Here is a 20,104-nt window from a genome sequence, read left to right on the forward strand (position 1 = left end):
TCACCCATGTGCATTGCTTTTTCTTCAACTAAGGTTATCTAATAAATTAAGCAAAATAAATAATAGAAGTAAATTGTAATGTTGTTTAAATTTGTATTCTCTATATGAATCATGAAAGAAAGATTTTGCGTTTAGTGGCCCTTTAACCCTGTCAGAAAAGTACGACAGACGGACTATTTTGACCAAAAAGAAAAAAAAAAAGTATTTTAATGTGTCATGAAGAAAAATTATTTAAGAGACTACAATGTTGGAATATTCTTTTTTTTTTTTTTTTTAACTAATTGTTTCATTAATGTAACTTCCCTTACTCCCACGTCTTATCCTGTTGAAGACTCATATGCCTTCAGATCTGGTTATCTGCCCCAGGGGTGGCCAACTTGCTGCCCACGGGCGGCCATATGCTTTTTTTTTTTAAATTGAAGCTCAAGGAAGAACACTAGTATAAAGCAGGCAAAATCACACAATGTCTGAAAGTATAAAAGTTTATAATATACAGAAGGAAGCTCTCAAGTAATAAGATGATCCTATCCTTACTTGATCCATCAGTTTTATATTAAAACTAAAACGATTAGACAAAACTATAACCTAAACAGATTACCTACCAAGCCACAGCCCATACATAGGCTTACCAGAAGTCCCACTTTTACTGGGATTGTCCCGGTTTGGAGGCGCTGTCCCAGTGTCCCACCCAGTTGTTCATTCTGTCCCAGTAGGGCTGCCACCTCCAGGTTTCAAATCATGTGTCCGGGTTTCAGACCACCTGAAACCCGGACACATTATTCAAAATGACTGGACTGTGGCTCTCCAGCATAGTTGGATGCTGGTACTTTTTACATACAGCCCTGCTTAGCTTAACGTTCGTGTCCTTCAAAGTTTACATTTAGTAATACAGGCTGAGTGAGCAGCATAGGGTTTTTTAATTTTGTAGTACTACTTGGTTTATTTTTCTAAGAATTTAACACCCCCCCGACCCCTGGTGACATTGCCGTTAATACACCTTTAGGGGAATCATGTGGGTATGACTAGGAAGTACAGACAGGCAGGATTTTTGGCCTAGATCTTGCTTTACTTCATGCAGGATAGCATTTTGGCTATAATCTTCCTGCATTATGGTATAGAGTAGCCTCTTAAACAGCTTTAGCAGGTACGTGTTTCTTTTTTACTTTCGTTCAATGTTGTATTTATGCCTTATCAGTATTTGGCTCTGTTCCTTAATTAGACACATAAAACACATATTACACTACAGATATTAAATTGGGAAATTGATAATTATGAAAGTGATAATTATGCTTGATGTTTGGCATTATTTAGAATCTGAGATTTAGATTAATGATTTATTTGCCATGACAACGTAATGGTGCCTTTTTTACTAGGGGGTGGTGTTATGGTCTATTTAAACTGTGTGATTCACTTGTTTGACTGTGGAAGGGTAGAGTATCCACTTTAAAAGGACCGGTAATTGCCACGCCCCCTTGACCACACTCCTGACCACACCCCCACTGGCACCGCACCAGGTGGTCCCAGTTTCACCTCTAAAAATTATGGTAAGCCTACCCATATGGGAACAGTAGAACCAGATATGAAGCGCACACACACTATGTACCAATACCACATCAGATAGGTGATGCCATGAATCTACCAAGCATTTAAGATAGAAGACATATGCTATCCCTAAAGGGGTCTAATATTGCAAATCTGGCAAGATCTGAAAGGTGCAATAAGTAAAGTTCCCACTTAATTATAAAATATTTTATAAGATGACTTCCTTAAATGTCTTCCTTAAAGGGACAGTCTACATTATAATTGTTATTATTTTAAAAGATAGACAATCCCTTTATTACCTATTCTCCAGTTTTGCATAACCAACACAGTTATATTAATATACTTTTTACTTCTGTGATTACCTTGTATCTAAGCCTCTTCTGACAGCCCCTTGATCACATGACTGTGACTTTTTATTATCTATTGTCTTGCATTTAGTACTGTGTTGTGCTAACTCTTAATTAACTCCCTGTGCGTGAACACAGTGTTATCTTTATGGCCCACATGAACTAGCAGTTTCCTGTTGTGAAAAGCAAATACAATAGCATGTGATCAAGAGGCTGTCAATAGAGCGTTTGAAACAGTCCGAACTTTATAGGTTTAAATGTTATAAAGTATATTAATTTAACATTGTTGGTTGTGCAAAGCTGGGGAACGGGTAGTATAGGTGTTAACTATCTTTAGTACAAGTTAATTCTCTTTTATACTCTATGGGGAAAGATGTGGAGCCAGTGTTCAATGCCTTTACATTCTAAGAAGGGGAAGAGTTTGACTTTGAAATAGTCATGAACAAATTTAGTGCTCACTTTGTACCCAAACGTAATGTGATTCATGAGAGGGCCTGTTTCCATAAACGCGCTCATCGTGTGGGAGAATCTGTTGAGTCATATGTGGGCAGCCTGTAGGAACTAGCTGAATTCTGTGAGTTTGGTGTTGCTAAAAAGACAACACGGGTCATTGAAACGCGTTGCAGAACCTGTTTTGGCCCTGTTTTTATCCTAAGAAAGCCACCATACCCCAGAAGCAGAGCCAGAGAGAACTCCTTGATTGTTTAAAGAAAAAACGCCCAGGTTTCCACGCTGGTTTGAACGGCTGAAGCTGACTCCAGGAAGCGGTGTAAGGAAACAAAGGAACTTCCAAGTGTTTAGAATAAGGCTACTACTTATAAGGGACGGTAACGTTGACATAAAAAAATTGTGCAATAATATCGGTATTATCTACAGCTTTGAGCAAGGCTTGCTCTCAAGATACAGTATTTTCGCTTGGAGAAAACTTGTTATTTGGATACAAAGTATCAGTTGGTCACAGTAACTATTTTTGTCTACGGTGCTTGTTCAAGACTATTAACGTCTTATTTCAACATTGATTATATGATTTTAATAATTGATTATATGTTTTTATAGAGTTGTGTTTATTTTAAAAGGTGCTTGTCTCACGGCTACATTCTAGTTTAGTAGGATCCTACTGTGTATATAAGTATTTATGATCACATTAAGTAATATTTATTGATTTGCTTATTTTTCATTTATATAAACTACTATTTTTAACACACTTAAATGTTTCCTAGTGATTCAGTTTTTTCTATGATTGACTAAAGTTTTTTACTTTTTGGCGCAGGTGTTACACATTCGGTTGGCTGTTTTGAATTGTTGCTAAAGAAGAGCAAATCAGAGACAAAATAGTTATAGGAATTGCAGGTGCTGAGGTCTCACTGAAGTTACAGTTGGAGGCTGAATTGACGTTAAATGGGGGCTATTAGGATGGCCCGCCAGAGTGAACTAGTGAAAAAGCAAAGCGCTGACATAAGATCTGAGAGTATTGTGGATGAACTGCAGCAGATCAGGAGAGCTGCAGGTGAAAGGCACAGTGTGAGCGGTAGACCAAGGGCAACAGATAGGCCCAGACGCGAATGGGTGCAGCAGGTTCGCTGGACGCGGTGTAACCGTATCCATGATCAGAATGTCATATGCCCCGCTAAAGATAAAAGATGTAGAAAGTGTAACCGAATGGGCCATTTTGAAGTGGTGTGTAAAAGTCCATTAAGGAGATGCAGGTGGATAGTGACCAGGAGGCTCAAGAAGTGTCCTTTGTAGGGTCTGTTGTTGAACTGTCCGGTTCAGACGAAGATTGGCGGGTTACCCTTACTGTAATGGGAGTCAAGGTTGCCTTCAAGATTGGCACAGGAGCAGACATCACTGTTATGTCCCTTGCAGCATTCATAAAACTGCCTCGACAGCCTCAGCTGGTGAAAGTTACAACGAAGTTTCATAGTCCTGGTGGCTGCATGGATTGTGTGGGGCAATTTCTTGCAAGCTGCGAATACAAGCAGAGGAAATTCACCATAAGATCACTACATTCCCCTTCATAAGTCTACCAACCCCAGAGTAGTTTTAAAGGACTGGACAATTGCAATTTCCCTCTTAATACTCTTCAATTTAATACATCTGAAATACTTGAGATTAAGGGTCTCTGTACCAAGGGTCAGGGCCTAGGCTGAGATGTAATCACCACAAGTAAAAGATGATCCACATATATTAAGTTTGTCTAAAATGTAGAGGGGGTAGATTTGGACCATAAACATTACAAAATAGTGTACAACATTCCTGCAAAAATGAAGGGTTATTAATAACTATTTACTAGGGAGTCCATAAGGGTGGTTAGTAGGCTCTTCCTAATCAACAGCTTAACACCTTTGTTTCTACCCTCAGTAAGTGAGTAGAAGATTTGGCCTACACACCTAATTTTTAGTTTTTCATATTATTAGCTGTCAGGTGAGTTTCCTGCAGTAATGGGATGTTAGTGTGCAAGGAATTTAAATGCTGCAATATCATACTTTTCTTAGCAGGAGATATTATACCACCCACATTCTAGGATACCAATTTAATAGTGTCAGCCATGAGCGTGGAGAAAGGGGGGAAAAAAAACGAAGGGCTAGGTAATGAGTAGAGCGCTTTTTAACACTCCCGCTCGAGCATTACTTGCGCTAAAAGTAATCTTTTTGCGTTCATCGGGTTGCATTTGTATTATGTGTTGAAAGTAAACTGTTTTCTCTCACTCACTAACATGACGATTGCAAAAAGCTGAAGTCAGAATATCGCTTGCGCGTTCATGTATTCCCCCATAGAAGTCAATGGAGAAAAAAAAGTGGAAAAAACCTAACACCCTACTCGTGCGCAAACCCGATTGCATATTCTCAAGTGCGCTAACCCAACATGAAATATGAATATTTCACATTCCAATGTTCTGCACATATCAGAATATATTCTATGTATTTATCAATACATATTTCTACATATATCTGATGGTGTAAGTGAAAAGAAGAAACTTAGCGCATCCCACTCTAAGGATAGTAAATTTAATAACACAGATAAAATAGTGCAAGTAAAATTGAACTTACAAGATGTAAGAACAAATAAAGCATATAAAAGTCTCCAATGATCCGTAGATGCGACAGGCGAGATGGAATTCGGAAGCGGCAATGTCCGTGGTGTGCACAAAACCAGGGAGCCGTCAAACCTTCCTGATGCATCAGTGAACGTCAAGGGTTCGAGCGTGATGACCTCAACGCGTTATGTCTGACAGCATTCAGACTTTTTCAAGAGGAATGTTTAAATCACAGAAGGGAGGGCATTAAATAGTCCGTAGAGGGATCTAATTGGACTGATCACAGCTGATAAAGAATATCAGTAAAAACAGCATGCCGTTCAATGGTAATAATATCGGAGGTACAGGTCCCTTATACTACAGACCCACTTAAAAAGGGTGATCACCCCCCTAGAATCCAAATATAAACCACAAAATATACAGTGACATAACACATAATTATAAAGATACATTTATCAATTAAAATGTGTATATATATATATATATATATATATATACAGGTAGCCCTCAGTTTACGTCGGGGTTAGGTTCCAGAAGGAATGGTTGTAAATCGAAACCGTTATAAATTGAAACCCAGTTTATAATGTAAGTCAATGGGAAGTGAGGGAGATCGGTTCCAGGCCCCTCTCAAAATTGTCATAAGTAACACCTAATACATTATTTTTAAAGCTTTGAAATGAAGACTTTAAATGCTAAACAGCATTATAAACCTAATAAAATAATCACACAACACAGAATATATAATTAAACTAATTTAAATGAACAAAAACATTTGCTAAACAGCATTATAAACCTAATAAAATAATCACACAACACAGATTTCACTTGCATTTTTCTGCAAACAGTTCTTTCTATGCATTCCAATCTGGACTGATTTATAGACAGGAAGATCGCGTTCCTTTGAAATCTGCTCGATAGCTCAGGTCTGGTTAAACTGATTAATTTCAGCTTGCTTGGCTGCAACACAAGCGGACAGCTCCACCTACTGGCTATTTTAATAAATGCACTGCTTCTCAATGCTTTTCAATAGCAGTCACATGACTGGAAAAAAAAGGTTGTTATTCTGAAACGGTGTAAATTGAACCGTTGTAAAACGAGGGCCACCTGTATATATATATATATATATACATAATAAAAATCACATTTCATTAAAGAGCATGTGTAGATTAAAAAGCCTTTAAAAGACATTAAAAAGACGTGCAATGGAATGATCTGCTTGATACAAAATAACATTTAAAAAAGGCATAGAGGAAGACAGAACAGCATATTTCATTATTGTTAATAAAAAACATTGTAATGCTCGTTGGATATTTCCCTATCAGACCAGACTTGGCCAGTAGTCTTCTTATCCCGGCGTCAAGTGGAAGGATAAGGAAATATCCCAGAACAAGAGAGCAGGTAAGTAAATGAGGTAAGCACTAGTCACAGTAGAGAGGGCAATCCTTCACAGCTTTATAGATGATAACTGGAGAGTAGTCAGGCAAGCAGAGTTCGGCAACAACAAGGCAATCCAGAATACCAGCAGTACAGGGGTTAAACAATAGAGAGGTCTGGAACAGGCAGAGTTCAGCAACAATAAGGCAATCAGCAGTTTAGGGGTTAATCAGAGTGGTCTTGAAACAGGCAGATTTCAGCAACAATAAGGCAATCAGCAGTTTAGGGGTTAATCAGTAGAGTAGTCTAGAAACAGGCAGAGTTCAGCTCAGCAACAATAAGGCAATCAGCAGTTTAGGGATTAATCAGCAGAGTAGCCTAGAGACAGGCAGAGTTCAGAAACAAGGCAATCAGCAGTTTAGGGGTTAATCAGTAGAGTAGTCTTGAGACAGGCAGAGATCAGTAACAAAAAGGCAATCAGCAGTTTAGGTGTTAATCAGTAGAGTAGTCTAGAGACAGGCAGAGTTCAGTAACAATAAGGCAATCAGCAGTTTAGGTGTTAATCAGTAGAGTAGTCTACAGACAGGCAGAGTTCAGTAACAATAAGGCAATCAGCAGTTTAGGTGTTAATCAGTAGAGTAGTCTAGAGACAGGCAGAGTTCAGTAACAATAAGGCAATCAGTAGTTTAGGTGTTAATCAGTAGAGTAGTCTAGAGACAGGCAGAGTTCAGTAACAATAAGGCAATCAGCAGTTTAGGGGTTAAGCAGTAGAGTAGTCTAGAGACAGGCAGAGTTCAGCAACAATAAGGCAATCAGCAGTTTAGGGGTTAATCAGTAGAGTAGTCTAGAGACAGGCAGAGTTCAGCAACAATAAGGCAATCAGCAGTTTAGGTGTTAATCAGTAGAGTAGTCTAGAGACAGGCAGAGTTCAGCAACAATAAGGCAATCAGCAGTTTAGGTGTTAATCAGTAGAGTAGTCTAGATACAGGCAGAGTTCAGCAACAATAAGGCAATCAGCAGTTTAGGGGTTAATCAGTAGAGTAGTCTAGAGACAGGCAGAGTTCAGCAACAATAAGGCAATCAGCAGTAGTTTAGAAAATAAGCACCCAGGAGCACACACAGTAACACCTATACTTGGGCAATGATTACAAGCAACAAAAGGTACTTACAAAGGGGTAGATTCGCCCAGAGGAAGCACTCAGCTGTAATCAGGACCGGCATCAGAGAAAGCAGGCGTGCAGCGATGACGTCATCGCCGAGCACCAGAAGCAGCCGTCGCATCCACGGAAATGGCCGCCACATCCATGGCAACGGCCATGACAAAGAGGGGAGTAGAGTCCGGAACCGGAGCGGCGTGAAAAACATTACTGCTATAAATAAAAAAGATAAATAGACAGCTAATGTATGGGTTTACATTAAAGCTTGCAAATCAAGGTCAATGTTTAGACCAGTGATTTTTAACCTTTTTTTTGCCGTGGCACACTTTTTTACATTAAAAAATCCTGTGGCACACCACCATCCCAAAATGTTAAAAAAATCACACATTGTAGCCTAATACAGCATATATATATATATATACACATACACACAAACACACACATACTGTATGTATTGTGCTGTTATGCCATGCCTCCTACAAACTACCCCTGCACTGGGAGTAAAAAACAAGCAAAGTTTAAAAAATATGTCTCACTGTTGTCAGTCTGCCGTGGCACACCTGAGGATCTCTCACGGCACACTAGTGTGCCACGGCACACTGGTTGAAAAACACTGGTTTAGACCATATGGGGTTAGGGACCCAAGCTCATGGATCCAAAACGTTTCCCGCTGGCGCAAGGTTCTTAGTCTATTTACATGTTTGTTAGGTGGGATACCATCAATGATTTTCACTTTCAAACAGTCTGAATTGGACTTGGTGTTTTATTTTGAAATGTTGGGACAGGCTGTGTGTGTCTAGTTTGTTTTTATTGTTGTTATGTTCGCTGAACCTCTTACGTATGGTTCTCTTAGTGCGCCGTATATCGATCATATTGCACTCGCAACTTAGTAGGTACACTACATAGGTGAAGCTGCATGTGTATCTAATATTAATTGTGTATTCTTTGACACCACAAGTGTCTTTAAATTCATCCAGATATGAGGGCACATTCCACAGCCTGGTATTCCGCATCTCCAGGTGCTCTTGAAATTGCCTAGCCACTTAATGGAAGTGTTGGGATTAGTTGGTTGTTTCCTACTTGCTCTAAGTCTGGAAGGGGCCAGGATGTTCTTCAGATCTCTGTTCTTTTTATACGTTACAATGGGTCTATCAGGTAGTGACTTTCCCAGTATCGGATCTGCTTATAGAATGTCCCAATGAGAATTGAGTATCCTTTCAATAGATTTGCTGCCCTGACTGAATGTGGCTATAAACCTAATATTCTCATCTGTCTTGCTCATTTTAGGGAGCATAGGTTTCAACATAGGTTGTCTATCCATATTATTTTGGTACAATATATATCTATACCTGTATATATACACATGAGTATATATAGGTATAGATATATACAGACATACATAGGAATATCTATTTATAAATACTTAGAATGTATTCCCCTATGTGCAGAACATTAGAATGTCAAATATTTACACTAAATACATAGTTAAAACCTTTATTAAATATGAATATTGCATAACTATGCTTTTACATGTTTTCATCTACTTAACTGCAAATGGCTCTAATGCATATGTCTTTATATATGTGTACATATGTATTTATGTGTTTATATGTCTATATATGTCTGTAAATGCATAAATACACACATAAATACATATGTGCACACATAGATAAATATATATATCCATACATATCCATCTTTAGACATGTATATGTATATATTTCAATGTTAACGCCCTTTGCCTGCCCTTTTTTCCCCTAACACTTGAGACCTTATATCTGTGAGCCCTTATAACTTTTGAGTGCAATATTTTTAAAATTATTTTTATTAGATGGTGTTAATATGAGTGTAACTGTACCTTTAAATGTATTTTTTTTATGTGTTTTGTGCCAATTTATTATTTTGAAAGCTTTGAGGACGTGGTAATCATTGTAGCATAAATAGTGATTGTGCTCAATCAACCTCGTTTACTTTTCAGCTTGTTATACGAGCGGTAAATCCGACGAGTGCAAACACCTGCGATAAACTGCTTATCACTTGTGCGTAACTGCTAGTGCTCGACTCGTAATCTTGGCCTAATTGAGTAAATATTAGTTTGTTAAACAAACATTAGCCCAAATGTCCCAATTAACAAAGGTGGTTATCCAATAATTTGTAGGCAACCTTAATAAGGTGTTATATTAAGTAGGTGTATTTCTTGCATTCAACTGTATTGTATGCCGCCAATGACATTAAAAAAGCCAACGTATTAATAGCTGGTGCGGCCACTGCATGTTCCTCCTGTAGTCTGGTTTCACAATAAAATGATATAAAAAATGTTAAATTGGAACAGACAACAATCCAATATGTAAACAGTACCCATCCCCCCCACCCACCCTCAGACAAAGGAAATAGAAATCTTATAGTAAGGTTATTATTAAAGATAAGCAACAAGTTATTACCCCAGAGGCAGAATTGTTTTTCACTTCCTGCGATGAGATTTTTTTAGTGAAAGTTTCTGCAGGTCAATTTTAAATTAGGAAGTTACACTAAAGCACCAGTTCAATTGCAATGTGTTGGTTAACTAAAGATTAAAACAATTTTTAACGTTTTATAATATAGGGCAGTAGTTGAAAATTGCATTGCAAATTAGCTGCAGACAAAAAAATGAAACTGTAAAATGTCTCTTGAATAAATTTGTTTCCTTTTCTCTTGGTCTAACATAGAAATGTAGTAATAAAAAAGGTGCAATGCTGAGGGTGTGTCTCTGGGCTGCACCTTGAATGGTAGCAATATTGGCAGCTCCGTGTGGATCACTGATAATTTGCCTATTACCAGGAAATTAATTGATCATCAAGTTGTGTCATTCTAAAACTCAGACTCTACTGATCAAGACAACTCGACAGTTTAACTTTTTGTGTGAACACCACCATTGCATACCAATCCGGAACGTTGAGGCCTAAGGCAAGCTCTTCACTGAGAGGCTCTCAACACCTCCCCCCCCCCCCCCGAAAATATTACAGGCCGGCTAAGCAGTGCACAGACACTGTAAAAACGACCCCACTTCAAACCAACACTGTCCGTGATTATTTAGTATCATACATGCTATGCGCTACTGATAGAGGGAGAATTGAGAGCCTAATCACACACGCACCTATTAAAGATGGCGTCTGGCGTTAACATACTACTTGAGGCTGTGATGAGTTTGTTACATGAGCACCACAAGAAGATATTGCAAACCTGGTCTGGTGAATGGAGTAATCTCAGTGCGCTAACTAAGCAAATTGGGCACCAACGTCTGATGCCAAGTGAGTCACGAGGAAACCCGACAAAGCCTCAAGTGTTCCGGAGCTCATCCCAGGCCTGCCATGCCCTCCACCCCAAGCCCAGGTTCCGGGTGAGGAAGCACAGAATTTGAGCTTTCCCACAAACAATCCTCCAGCTAATTACCCAGATGGCAGCCAGGACATAAGAATGTTAAAAATACACCCCCCCCCCCATGAAGCAACTGATGACAAGAGAATCGGAGACAGATGCCACAGCTGATGCGGGTGTCACATCCATTGACCTAGAGGCGACTTAACGTTCACTGAACCTCAGAGACACAGTCGAGCAGATCCAGGAGCAAAGTGACTGGGGGGGGGGGGGGCGATGGCCCTGCAGAGTTACAGACCATGGTTGTGCAGTCCACTGTCACAGAAGAAGAGATGGTGGCCAGGGGAGAAAGCCCCACAGTATTCGCTTCACACGAGATGAAACCGACTTCTGTTCTGCAGCGTTAAAGGTTGTACACACTAGAGAAGATTGGCCTGATATCTGGGTACTGTTTTATCCCTTGGGCAATTCTGGATCCTATGAGGGAACCCACACTGCGAGACACTTACACCTCCCTAATACCAAGTGGTTCACAGAGGGATCGGCTTTTTAGGCGAACCTTCAGGATTGCATTGACCTTTTGCAGTGTGGAAGGATCAACTGGGCAACGAACAGCGAGATGGCCCCTGAAGACAAGATCTGTGGATGCCGAGGTGACCAGCCGGATTCAGAGATGCGGAGTGGGCTAAGACATTCACATTCTAAAAGTCTCTTTGGACACACCTCGGGTGTTGCTTTTTGGGACTCTTTATACTTATATTTCTGTTATCTTCATAAGGAATATGAGTAAGTCAGATCAAGTAAAAGTTTATCACCTAGATTACGAGTTTTGCGTTAGAAGCTGTGCGGTGCTAACGAGCAGTTTATGCTCACCGCTCACTTACAGACAGCGCTGGTATTACGGGTTGTTACAAACCCGGCGTTAACCGCAAAAAAGTGATCGTAGAGCAAAATTTTGCTCCACATCTCACCTCAATACCAGCGCTGCTTACGTTAGCAGTGAGCTGGCTAAACGTGATCATGCACGATTTCCCCATAAGAATCAATGGGGGATTGCCGGCTGAAAAAAACCCTGCAAAAAAGCAGCGTAAAGCTCATAACGCAGCCCCATTGATTCCTATGGGGAAAATACATTTATGTCAACACCTAACACCCTAACATGAACCCCGAGTCTAAACACCCCTAATCTTACACTTATTAACCCCTAATCTGCCACCCCCGACATCGCTGACACCTACATTATATTATTAACCCCTAATCTGCTGCTCCGGACACCGCCGCCACCTACATTATACTTATGAACCCCTAATCTGCTGCCCCCAACATCGCCGACACCTACATTATATTTATTAACCCCTAATCTGCCGCCCCCAATGTCGCCTAAACCTAACTACATTTATTAACCCCTAATCTGCCACACCCAACGTCGCCACCACTATAATAAAGTTATTAACCCCTAAACCTAAGTCTAACCCTAACCCTAACCCCCCTAACTTAAATATAATTTAAATAAATCTAAATAAAATTACTACAATTAACTAAATAATTCCTATTTAAAACTAAATACTTACCTATAAAATAAACCCTAAGCTAGCTACAATATAACAAATAGTTACATTGTAGCTATCTTAGGGTTTATTTTTATTTTACAGGCAAGTTTGTATTTATTTTAACTAGGTACAATAGTTATTAAATAGTTATTAACTATTTAATAACTACCTAGTTAAAATAAAGACAAATTTACCTGTAAAATAAAACCTAACCTAAATTACAATTTACACCTAACACTACAATTAAATGAATTACCTAAATTAAATACAATTAATTACAATTAAATAAAATTATCTAAAGTGCAAAAAAAACCCCACTAAATTACAGAAAATAATAAAGAAATTACAAGATTTTTAAAATAATTACACCTAATCTAATCCCCTAACAAAATAAAAAAGCCCCCCAAAATAAAAAAATCCCTACCCTACACTAAATTACAAATAGCCCTTAAAAGGTCCTTTTGCGGGGCATTGCCCCAAAGTAATCAGCTCTTTTACCTGAAAAAAAATTACAATTTCCTCCCTCAACATTAAAACCCACCACCCACACAACCAACCCTACTCTAAAACCCACCCAAATCCCCCCTTAAAAAACCCTAACACTAACCCCCTGAAGATCACCTTACCGGGAGACATCTTCACTCAACCGGACCGAAGTCCTCAACGAAGCCGGGAGAAGTCTTCATCCAAGCCAGGTGAAGTGGTCCTCCAGACAGGCAGAAGTCTTCATCCAGACGGCATCTTCTATCTTCATCCATCCGGCACGGAGCGGGTCCATCTTCAAGACATCCGATGCGGAGCATCCTCTTCTTCCGACGGCTAAACACAGAATGAAGGTTCCTTTAAATGACGTCATCCAAGATGGCATCCCTTCAATTCCGAATTCTATCAGCCAATCGGAATTAAGGTTGAAAAAATCCTATTGGCTGATGCAACTATTGTACCTAGTTAAAATAAATACAAAGTTGCCTGTAAAATAAAAATAAACCCTAAGCTAGCTACAATGTAACTATTAGTTATATTGTAGCTAGCTTATGGTTTATTTTACAGGTAAAATTAAAACAACACTACTGCACTATAGCACTACTGTTAAATTAAAACAACACTTTGCTCTGGATGCACAATCGGCTAGATTACGAGTTTTGCGTTATGAGCGGCTCGGTGCTAACTTGCAAGTTATTGTCACCGCTCACCTCCCTACAGCGCTGCTATTACAGGTTTGCAAAAATCCGGCGTTAGCAGGCAATATGTGAGCGTTGAGCAAAATTGAGCTCCATACCACACTCAAATACCAGTGCTGCTGTGAACTGGTTTTACATGCTCGTGCACGATTTCCCCATAGACATCAATGGGGAGAGCCGGCTGAAAAAAAGCCTAACACCTGCAATAAAGGAGCGTAAAGCTCCGTAACGCAGCCCCATTGATTCCTATGGGGAAAGAAAATTTATGTTTACACCTAACACCCTAACATAAAACCCAAGTCTAAAACAACCTTAATCTGCTGCCCCCGACATCGCCGACACCTACATTACAGTTATTAACCCCTAATCTGCAGCCACCGACATGCTGCCACCTACCTACACTTATTAACCCCTAATCTGCTGCCCCAATGTCGCCGCTACCTACATTACACTTATTAACCCCTAATCTGCCGCCCCAATGTCGTCGCTACCTACCTACACTTATTAACCCCTAATCTGCCGTCCACAATGTCGCTGCCACTATACTAAAGTTATTAACCCCTACACCTAACCCTAAGTCTAAGTCTAACCCTAACACCCCTAACTTTAATATAATTAAAATAAATCTAAATACAAATTACTATTATTACCTAACTAATTCCTATTTAAAACGAAATACTTACCTGTAAAATAAACCCTAAGCTAGCTACAATATAACTAATAGTTACATTGTAGCTATCTTAGGTTTTATTTTTATTTCACAGCTAAGTTTGTATTTATTTTAACTAGGTAGACTAGTTAGTAAATAGTTATTAACTATTTAATAACTACCTAGTAAAAATAAATACAAATGTATCTGTAAAATAAAACCTAACATGAGTTACACTAATACCTAACCTTACACTACAATTAAATAAATTACATTAATTAAATACAATTAACTAAATTACAAATAATAAAAAATAAATGATCAAATATTTAAACTAATTACACCTAATCTAATAGCCCTATTAAAATAAAAAAAGCCCCTCCAAAATAAAAAAAAACCCTAGCCTAAACTAAACTTCCAATAGCCCTTAAAAGGGCCTTTTGCAGGGCATTGCACCAAAGAAATCAGCTCTTTTACCTGTAAAAAAATAATACAAACAACCCCCCAACAGTAAAACCCACCACCCACACAACCAAACCCCCCAAATAAAATCCTATCTAAAAAACCTAAGCTCCCCATTGCCCTGAAAAGTGCATTTGGATGGGCATTGCCCTTAAAAGGGCATTTAGTTCTTTGTCAGCCCAAACTCTAAGCTAAAAATAAAACCCACACAATAAACCCTTAAAAAAAACCTAACACTAACCCCCGAAGATCCACTTACAGTTTTTGAAGACCGGACATCCATCCTCAACGAAGCGGCAGAAGTCCTAATCAAAGCCGGCAGAATTCTTCATCCAAGCGGGCCGAAGTCTTCATCCAAGACGACAGAAGTCTTCATCCAGACGGCATCTTCTATCTTCATCCATCCGGCGTGGAGCGGCTCCATCTTCAAGACATCCGGCGCGGAGCATCCTCTTCTTTCGACGGCTAACAAAGAATGAAGGTTCCTTTAAGGGATGTCATCCATGATGGCGTCCCTTGAATTCTGATTGGCTGATAGAATTCGAAGTGGATCTTCGGGGGTTAGTGTTAGGTTCTTTTAATGGTTTATTGGGTGGGTTTCATTTTTAGCTTCGGGTTTTGGCTGAAAAAGAGCTAAATGCCCTTTTAAGGGCAATGCACATCCAAATGCCCTTTTCAGGCCAATGGGGAGCTTAGGTTTTTTAGATAGGATTTTATTTGGGGGGTTGGTTGCGTGGGTGGTGGGTTTTACTGTTGGGGGGTTGTTTGCATTTTTTTTATTTCTTTGGGACAATGCCCCGCAAAAGGCCCTTATAAGGGCTATTGGCAGTTTAGTTTAGGCTAGGGTTTATTTTTATTTTGGGGGGCTTTTTTATTTTGATAGGTCTATTAGATAAGGTGTAATTAGTTTAAATATTTGATAATTTCTTTTTTATTTTGTGTAATTTAGTGTTTTGTTTTTTTTGTAATTTATTTAATTGTAGTGTAAGGTTAGGTGTTAGTGTAACTCAGGTTAGGTTTTATTTTGCAGGTACATTTGTATTTATTTTAGCTAGGTAGTTAGTAAATAGTTAATAACTATTTAGTAACTATTGTACCTAGTTAAAATAAATACAAACTTATCTGTGAAATAAAAATAAAACTTAAGCTAGATACAATGTAACTATTAGTTATATTGTAGCTAGCTTAGGGTTTATTTTATAGGTAAGTATTTAGTTTTAAATAGGAATTATTTAGGTATTAATTGTAATTTGTATTTAGATTTATTTTAATTATATTAAAGTTAGTGGGTGTTAGGGTTAGACTTAGGGTAAGGTTTAGGGGTTTATAACTTTAGTATAGTGTCAGCGATTTTGGGGGCAGCAGATTAGGGGTTAATAACAGTAATGTAGGTTGCGGCAATGTTAGGGACAGCAGATTAGGGATTAATAATATTTATCTAGTGTTTACGATGCGGGAGTGTGGAGGTTTAAGGGTTAATATGTTTATTATAGTGGTGGCGATGTCCGGAGCTGCAGATTAGGGGTTAATAATTTTATTTTAGTGTTTGTGATGCGGGAGGGCCTCGGTTTAGGGGTTAATAGGTAGTTTATTGGTGTTAGTGTACTTTTTAGCACTTTAGTTATGAGTTTTATGTTACGGCTTTGTAGCGTAAAACCCATAACTACTGACTTTCAGTTTACGGTACGGATCTTGACGGTATTGGGTGTACCGCTCACTTTTTGTCCGGACAGGCAAACTCGTAATACCAGTGCTGGGGAAGTCCCATTGAAAAAGGACTTTTTGAAAGCTGCAGTAGTTATGTTGCATTACGGCCAAAAAAGTGTGCGGTGCAGCTAAACCTGCAAGACTCGTAATACCAGTGGTAGTGAAAAAGAGCCATAACGCTGCTTTTTCACTCATAACGCAAAACTCGTAATCTAGCCGTGTGTTATGGAAAACTTACACAGTGCAACCAGAGCACAGCTCTGTTTGAAGAGAACTATCTAATGTGGAGCAGAGCTGCAAAGTTAAAGCACTAACAGTACTTGCATGGGTTCTTGTCTTTCTGTAGATATGCTGCATTTTCTGCTATGGTATTTCAGATAACTGTGTGTTCTGTCTTGGAGGTTATCACAAGTCAATTGTTGTGCCTAGATCCATAATGACTGACGAAAACAAGCAAGTCTTGGTAAAATTGTGAAAGCTTTTCCCTAAAAGAGGGCTACTTTTTATTGATAGTTCAATAACGTAAAGATGACTTGTGGAGGTCACGTATTGGGTCTGTTCAAATTTCCTTCTAATCTGGACTCATCCTGTCAGCTCTCTCCAGGTTCATCTAGAGCAAACATGACAAGGTGAGAGTGGTGAACTCCATGCAGTTCTTGTTTTGTTGTAGATTCTGGAACCCCCACTATCTGTAGGTTGTTGTGTCATGTAATCCAGCGAACAGGGACTGACTACATTTATAGAATTTACCCTGTACAATTTATAAGCAGCCCTCAAATCACTTTAAAAAATATTACATTTTTCACAGCAGTTCCTTTTATTACCACAAGATGGCAGAATATAGTTGCAAGTGTGATACAAAAACTCAGCCTTGGTGAATATTATAACTAACCTATGATTATGAAGGGGACAGGTTTGGTTTGTGATAGATAGTCTGCAGTATACAATGATCAAAGCATAACACACAGTTTCCCATTAGGGAAAAGTGATAATATTGTTTAATACATAAGTCTCTCAGGGCCTTCAATGTGCAAGTTCAGTATAAGTTGCCTTGTGTTTTTTCTAGTATTATTGAAGTCACAAAGGGGGCCAAAGGGGGATCAGTTTAGTTAAATTAAAGCTTAAAAAAACATGGAGGTCTACTGTGGATAGGACTTGAGATTGCAAAGCACTGACAGAGGATACTGGGCTGTTTGTCTCTAGAAGTCCTAGGAGCTGTGACAAAGACGCTGACTCAAAAAGAAAAATGGATAAAAAATTAGTATATTGGGAGTGGTGTTTTTCTAGTAGTCAGGCCTACAGGCTTGTTACTGATTTGTGCTGCTCAGAGGGGAATGTGATGGAAATATAGGTAAATTAGCCACTGTCTCCCATAACCCCTTTACAGTAGATTTGGAGGTGATGTTAAGATCTTAAGGGGCAAATATTTCTGTAAGAGGAGTCCAACTGATTTCTGGATTGTCAGAGTGCAGAGGGGTATGACAGGCTCTCCAATAAAACCCCTTAATTACAGGAGGCCCTTTGTGACTGTGAAAGTCTATGGCTAACCTTTTCTGCCAGGGTGGTGAGTCTTGCACACCCAGGACACTCACCCAGCTGGTACTGTAGCTCTGTATGCTAGTGCCAGTCTGTCCAGCAAGCTTGATCTTTAAAATCCCTGCCATGAAGATGTAGAGTTGACTTCTTCTATTTGACTCCACAGGCACTTAAGGTGGATCTGGCTTGTTGCACTGAGAAGCATGGAGCTTGCCAGGGGACAGTGTAGGGGATAGTAAAAGCTCTGCTGCTAACCCCTCGTCTTACAATAAGAGGCTATGAATAGTCTGGGACAGTGACGTGGGGTGAGGTCAGAGGTTGGTGAGGAACTGGCTATCATACACCCGATAAGCACATATATGATCCCAATAGAGAAAGCTTAAATTTATGATTAAATTAGCAGGTTTCACAATTACTATTATCCTTCTTTAAAACACACAAGAGAGAGTGAGGGAGGGGGTGAGAGAGAGAGGGAAGGGGTGAGGAGGAAGAGAGAGAGAGGGAAGGGGAAGAGAGGGATAGGGATGGAGAGGAAAAGAGAGGGAGAGGGATGGAGGGGAAGAGAGAGAGGGAGAAATGCAGAGAGGGGAGAGAGAGGGAGGGAGAGGGATGGAGGGGAAGAGAAGGAGAGAGAGGGGGGGGAGAAGGAGGGAGAGAGGGGTGGAGGGGAAGAGAAGGAGAGAGAGAGGGGGGGGAAGAAGGAGGGAGAGAGGGATGGAGGGGAAGAAAGAGAGAGAAAGACAGAGAGGGGAGAAAGACAGAGAGGGGAGACGCAGAGAGAGACAGAAAGGGGAGAGAAAGAGAGAGAGAGAGAGAGGGAGAGAGAGAGACAGAGACAGAGAACAGAGAGAAAAACAGACAGAGAGAGGGGGCAGAGAGAGACACACACACACGGGGGGGGAGAGAGAGGGAGAGGGATGGAGGGGAAGAGAAGGAGAGAGAGAGGGGGGGAGAAGGAGGGAGAGAGGGATGGAGGGGAAGAAAGAGAGAGAAAGACAGAGAGGGGAGAGAGACAGAGAGGGGAGACGCAGAGAGAGACAGAGAGGGGAGAGAGGGAGAGAGAGACAGAGAACAGAGAGAAAAACAGACAGAGAGAGGGGGCAGAGAGAGAGACACACACACAGAGGGGGGAGAGAGAGACAGAGAGGGGAGAAAAAGAGAGAGATACAGAGAGTGGAGAGAGACTGAGAGATACAGAGATAGACATACAGAGAGGGGTGAGACAGAGAGAGAGTGGGGAGAGAGAGACAGAGAGGGGAAGAGAGAGACAGAGAGGGGGGAGAGAGAGACAGAGAGGGGGAGAGAGAGACAGAGAGGGGGAGAGAGAGACAGAGAGGGGGGAGAGAGACAGAGAGGGGGGAGAGAGTGAGAGACAGAGAGGGGGAGAGAGAGAGACAGAGGGACAGAGACAGTGAGGGGTAGAGGGAGGAGCCAGTAAAAACTAACCCTTTGGCTGCCAGAAAGGCTGCAACTCAATACTACACAACAGCTCTCCCTAAGAACCAAGGGTTTAAAGGGACAGTCAAGTCCACAAAAACTTTCATGATTTAAATAGGGCTTGTAATTTCAAACAACTTCCCTATTTTCTATTTTCAAAAATGTTGCTTTGTTCTCTTGGTATACTTAGTTGAAAGCTAAACCTAGGAGGTTCATATGCAAAGTTCTTAGACCTTGAAGACTGCCTCTAATCTGATTGCATTTTGACTACTAGAGGACATTAGTTCATGTGTTTCATATAGATACGCACGTGAAGTGACCTAGGTGTGAGCACTGATTGGCTAAATTGCAAGTCTGTCAAAAGAGCTGAAATAAGGGGGCAGTCAGCAGAAGCTTAGATACAAGGTAATTACAGAGGTAAAACATGTATTATTATAACTGTGTTGGTCATGTAAACTGGGGAATGGGTAATAAAGGGATTATCTATCTTTTTAAAAATGCTGGTGTTGACTGTCCCTTTAATCTTGCACTGCACTCCACAGGCAAAAACTGACCACATTTTAATCATTGGGAACTGTAGAGTGGTCAAACAGCTAGAAATTGCTATTAAAAACACTTTCCAGTGCTAGCAAACCCATAGTATAACACAAGAATCGATAGATTTGTTTTACAGGATAGTGCTTCACACACTTACCTAACCTAACCAATTTTCATACGAACCAATTGTGAATTTGATAGTACAAACCACAAAGGAGGACTTCTTCTATGACA

The sequence above is a fragment of the Bombina bombina genome, chromosome 12 (assembly GCF_027579735.1).
Source record: "Bombina bombina isolate aBomBom1 chromosome 12, aBomBom1.pri, whole genome shotgun sequence".
Lineage (NCBI taxonomy): Eukaryota > Metazoa > Chordata > Amphibia > Anura > Bombinatoridae > Bombina > Bombina bombina.